The following is a 6,413-nucleotide window of genomic DNA, read 5'->3' as shown; positions in this document are numbered from 1 at the left end:
TACTACTATCTCTCAACCATTCCTTCATCTACACACGTTTCTTCTTCTTTACGTATACTTCATCAATGCACAAATTCTGCAACAGCTACAGCCACTTTGGAATGTTTTCGTTGGGCCATAACAAAAATTTTTTTGCTAGTAGCTTTACGTCGCACCGACACAGATAGGTCTTATGTCGACGATGGGATAGGAAAGGCGTAGGAGTTGGAAGGAAGCGACCGTGGCCTTAATTAAGGTACAGTCCCAGCCTTTGCCTCATGTGAAAATGGGAAACCAAGGGAAAACCATTTTCAGGGCTGCCGACAGTGGGATTCGATTTCTGCAACAAAAACTAGGCAATGCACATACTATTTGCAATACAGACCGGCGGACTGGTCTGCCAACGGGTTCGGCAGTGTATGGTCACCGTCCAGCCAGTCGGGTTCGGGGTGTGTATTTTATACATGGACGGGTTCTCCAACCGGCTCGACTGTGAATGGGTCCCTTTGGAGAGGGTGTATTTGCGATAGGTAGCCAATAGGACAATGTACACTTGAGGAGTGTACAAACTGACAAATTTGTTCAGTCAGAATTTAGCCCTGGTAGAGGAAGGTTCCACTAATAAAGCAATAAATCAGGACAAACCGCGCCTTGTCTGGCCTTTCTCAGGAAAGGGACAGTATCTCATAAACCTCTCAGACGATTTTCTTTCTTTCTCCTTCGCTGCACCGACTTCTCTCTTACTACGTAGAACAGCCCTCCCGTCTGGATTTTAGATTAACTTGGTACCGTTACCGCTGCCAAACCCGCCATTGGCACCAGTCTGCAGTCTGCAAGCTTGTACATGGTAACAAACAGTCAACGTGCGGTAATTACTACTTTAAAACTGGTAGGCTAATGATAATATACAGTCGCGACGCAAGTTCAATCATGACACATGAAAATGATGTACAGGAAAACTCCAATAAAAAACCTAAATGTGATGAAGTGTTACGTAAGGTGCCAGCGGAATGTCCTTTACACAGCGAGCACAATGTCGAATGCAGCAATGAAGATAATCCAGGATCATCAATGCTGGTGGCAACCGAGAAGTTTTCAACGTCTTGGCAGAAAAATCGAGTCTGGTTGTTGTTTGCTACCAGTGAGAAAGACTGTCAAGTGTAGTGTGTGAGTGTTAAACATTGGCAACACGTGTGTAGAATGGTAATGATTTACCTTGGGCAAAAGACGGTGTAATGAGGAAAAATAAAAAGAAGAATCTGGACGCTGTTTATAAACACGAAAATAGCGTAATTCATTCTCACTGTGTGCAGCGAGTGCTCGTGATTTTTTTTATGAAAAGTCGAAAGGAAAAGTTAGATACAACTGTTAAAATCAGTTTATGTAGCAGCGAAAAGATAGTGGAGTTTGCGTGATCATCCGGAGCTTAGACACATCCAAGACTGCGGCGGCAATGACCAATTTTATTGCGGAACAATTAGTGAATTTTATCAAAGTGACTGACTGTTTTTCAATTTCTGCAGACGAGTCTACAGAAAAACATTTGATTTTGTACATTACGTACGTTGACGAACAGAATGACGCTTGCTGCTGTTTCTACAAGCTAGTGCCTGTTCAAAATGCTGATGCTAATTCGCTGGAGGAGAAAATTGTCCAAGCCTTTTCTGAAGATGATGTAGATGTAAAAATGCTCAAAAACAAACTTTTGGGGTTTGATTCGGACGGAGCTGCAATGTTTACTGGCCGAACTGAATGTGTTGCTGCTAGAATCAGGAGGAACATATCTCCGCACTCGATCAGCATGCCCATAGAATGGACCTTGTTTCAGAACACGTTTTTAGTGTTGTGAACGCGTACTACATGAACTGCAGCTGCTGCGGCAGTCACAGGTGTTTCTTGAAAGTCAAAAAACTCTTCCAAGTTCGTTGGATTTCAAATGACAAGGACTGTTTATTGGCAGTTTTCAAAGACTCCCCTTGCATCATGGACTACCTAATTCGTGAATCTGAAAACCGTCAAGTGTTGAGTAAAGATCGTTGTAAATTTGCAGGGTTGTACAGAAAGTTGTCGGAGAGCAAAAATATTCTATTGTTGGGTTTCCTGTTAGATGTATCGTATGTACTGTCCCTTTTAAGTACAACAGTGCAAAAGGACTCCGTTTCTTATGGTGAAATCGAAAACAAGCTTAATTCTACAATACAGACCCTTAAAGAAATGCCCGCGAAAGACGATGTTTATTTGACTATTTTTAAGGAAAAGTATTTAACATATTGCAAATGCGATTCTGAGTAGGGTGAAAAGAGAGAGTTTAACAGAGAAAGAGGACAAATAATTTAGGGTTTAGTAGATGAAGTAGAAAGAAGATTTCCTTCAAGTGAAGTACTGAAGTGTTTTGCAGTGTTTGAAAAAGAAACAATAAGTGAAATATGTGGTTTGTATGGCAATTCTGATGTATATAAAGCAGCTGAGTTGTTTGGTTTGGATGATGATACTGTGGTATCGCAATGGAGGGAGTATGTCAACCGCCGCTTGTGAACGAGGTTTCAGCGTTGCTCATAGCATCAAAACAACCGAAAGAAATCGCTTGTTGGTAAACACTTTGCAGGCTCTGATGACTATTAAACTCAATGGACCCCCTTTGAGACTGTGGGATGCAGTTACCGTCACCTCCGGGCATCACTTGGCAGACCAACGCTACTCACTGAAGAACAGCAGCGAGGAAAATACAACCTCAGAATTTTTCTTTGAGGTGAGTTTTGTTTTATCTTTCTTATCTTGTAATAATTTCCTTTTCTTTAAAATTGGCCTGCATTTTTATTTTAAATATTTTAAATGACTTAAGATTCTCCAAGATACCTCTGTGACGCACTTGGTAGAACGTCGGGCTCCCATCATTGCTCCGGTGGTTGAAACACTGGTCACTCCATGCGAGATTAGCGGAGCAGGAACAACTTTATTCAGGTTTCTCCAGTCATCTCTCATTCCGGCAACACTTTTCTCAACAATGTCTTCATTTTTCTTTCATTAACCATTGTCCAGAGGAGTGCAATAGGCCTCACCAGCTGGCACATTTTATTTCCTTAGCGTCAGTTCCGCGCTTCATTCATTCATTCGCTTTTTTTCACTTATGATTTTCCAAATTAGTACACTGGTAGTTAGCAGGATTTATTTCAGAAAAAATTTTCTGGGGGCATGTTTCGTACCTTGGGGCTGAGGTACAAAGATAGGACAAAAATGATGGACTGTACACTCTATGTTTATAAATTGTATCTTTTATTTACTTTATTAAGTTAAATTTTGTTTACAGTTCTAATCCCTTTGTTGTTATAGGATTCCATGGTCACAATGTGCACAACGATCCCGCATCTGTTGCAGATAAACTATTGCTCAACATTGCAACTCAAAAGGTCTGCCCACTGATCTCTATACAGGTAGAGATGTATACAGATCAGTGGGTCTGCCACCAGCCGTGATCAAGGGAGAGAGAGATTTGAGTGCCTAGACTTCCGAAATTCACATTGACTTTTTCCATCGAATACGCGTAGCGATTCAGTGAAATTGCACCTATTTCGAAGTGCCTTCTTGTTACTGGTATTTTTATTGAACTGTGTAATGACTAACGGAAAAAATGTAATTACCTACAAGGAACAACTTTCCAATAATTATCATTTTTGTTATAACAACAGAATTCAAGTAAAAAAGATCTAAAATGTATATTTTCCTGTGAGAGGGGGGTAATTTACTTACCCCGCCGGGGTCTGCACGAAATAAACACTAGTAGTTAAGCCCTATGATCCTTCTCTCCCCCACTGTTTTTTTCTGATTTCGCACCCTGCACCCAGGTATGACCTTTTAGAGGACTCGTGTGTGAACAAAGCTGTACATGATGTAAATATAAAAATCAAGAGATTATTTAAGAGTTTTAGAAATGTCTATGAAGTATAGTAGATACTTTAGGTCTTGGCAGGCAAATGTTCACTAGACATGGGTTACATCTAAATGGTAATGGAAAAGCAACTCTCTGTAGACAAATTGCTACAATTATCAACAGAGATTTGCAAACTAATCTGCACTTAAGAAAACCCATACCACTGAACTGGCACATACAGGGAAACTTGCCAGAAAACCCAGATCCTTAAATCAAGATCTATGTACAAGGATCTGGATTCCAGGGAAGTTCTCAACTCATGAGTCAAATGTTACCCAATTGCAACAGACAAGTTTTGGGGAGGAAGGGGATCTGAGATTGCTCTTGGTAAACTGTCAAAGTATAGTAAATAAACAATTAAAATTCGGTACATTGATGGAATCTTTTGAGACTGATGTGGTGATAGGAGTGGAATCATGGTTGAGAGAAGGGGTCGGTATTTCCAGAAGGGTACACAGTCTATCGTAGAGACCGAGGAGATAAAATGGGATCAATCAATCAATCAATCAATACTGATCTGCATTTAGGACAGTCGCCCAGGTGGCAGATTCCCTATCTCTTGCTTTCCTAGCCTTTTCCGAAATGATTTCAAAGAAATTGGAAATTTATTGTACATCTCCCTTGGTAAGTTATACCAATCCCTAACTCCCCTTCCTATAAATGAATATTTGCCCCAGTTTGTCCTCTTGAATTCCAACTTTATCTTCATATTGTGATCTTTCCTACTTTTATAGACGCCATTCAAACCCATTCGTCTACTAATGTCATTCCACGCCATCTCTCCGCTGACAGCTCGGAACATACCACTTAGTCGAGCAGCTCTTCTTCTTTCTCTCAATTCTTCCCAACCCAAACATTGCAACATTTTTTTAACGCTACTCTTTTGTCGGAAATCACCCAGAACAAATCGAGCTGCTTTTCTTTGGATTTTTTCCAGTTCTTGAATCAGGTAATCCTTGTGAGGGTCCCATACACTGGAACCATACTCTAGTTGGGGTCTTACCAGAGACTTATATGCACTCTCCTTTACATCCTTACTATAACCCCTAAACACCCTCATAACCATGTGCAGAGATCGGTACCCTTTATTTACAATCCCATTTATGTGATTACCCCAGTGAAGATCTTTCCTTATATTAACACCTAGATACTTACAATGATCCCCAAAAGGAACTTTCACCCCATCAACGCAGTAATTAAAACTGAGAGGACTTTTCCTATTTGTGAAACTCACAACCTGACTTTTAGCCCCGTTTATCAACATACCATTGCCTGCTGTCCATCTCACAATATTTTCGAGGTCACGTTGCAGTTGCTCACAATCTTGTAACTTATTTATCACTCTATAGAGAATAACATCATCCGCAAAAAGCCTTACCTCCGATTCCACTCCTTTACTCATATCATTTATATATATAAGAAAACATAAAGGTCCGATAACACTGCCCTGAGGAACTCCCCTCTCAACTATTACAGTGTCAGACAAAGCTTCACCTACTCTAACTCTCTGAGATCTATTTTCTAGAAATATAGCAACCCATTCAGTCACTCTTTTGTCTAGTCCAATTGCACTCATTTTTGCCAGTAGTCTCCCATGATCCACCCTATCAAATGCTTTAGACATATCAATCGCTATACAGTCCATTTGACCTCCAGAATCCAAGATATCTGCTATATCTTGCTGGAATCCTACAAGTTGAGCTTCAGTGGAATAACCTTTCCTAAAACCGAATTGCCTTCTATCGAACCAGTTACTAATTTCACAAACATGTCTAATATAATCAGAAAGAATGCCTTCCCAAAGCTTACATACAATGCATGTCAAACTTACTGGCCTGTAATTTTCAGCTTTATGTCTATCACCCTTTCCTTTATACACAGGGGCTGCTATAGCAACTCTCCGTTCATCTGGTATAGCTCCTTCGGCCAAACAACAATCAAATAAGTACTTCAGATATGGTACTATATCCCAACCCATTGTCTTTAGTATATCCCCAGAAATCTAATCAATTCCAGCCGCTTTTCTAGTTTTCAACTTTTGTATCTTATTGTAAATGTCATTGTTATCATACGTAAATTTTATTACTTCTTTGGCCTTAGTCTCTTCCTCTATCTCGACATTATCCTTGTAACCAACAATCTTTACATACTGCTGACTGAATACTTCTGCCTTTTGAAGATCCTCACATACACACTCCCCTTGTTCATTAATTATTCCTGGAATGTCCTTCTTGGAACCTGTTTCTGCCTTAAAATACCTATACATACCCTTCCATTTTTCACTAAAATTTGTATGACTGCCAATTATGCTTGCCATCATGTTATCCTTAGCTGCCTTCTTTGCTAGATTCAATTTTCTAGTAAGTTCCTTCAATTTCTCCTTCCTTCCACAGCCATTTCTAACTCTATTTCTTTCCAGTCTGCACCTCCTTCTTAGTCTCTTTATTTCTGTATTATAATAAGGTGGGTCTTTACCATTCCTTACCACCCTTAAAGGTACAAACCT

Source organism: Anabrus simplex, chromosome 11 (assembly GCF_040414725.1).
Source record: "Anabrus simplex isolate iqAnaSimp1 chromosome 11, ASM4041472v1, whole genome shotgun sequence".
In the NCBI taxonomy this organism is placed as follows: domain Eukaryota; kingdom Metazoa; phylum Arthropoda; class Insecta; order Orthoptera; family Tettigoniidae; genus Anabrus; species Anabrus simplex.
This window is presented reverse-complemented; position numbering follows the sequence as displayed.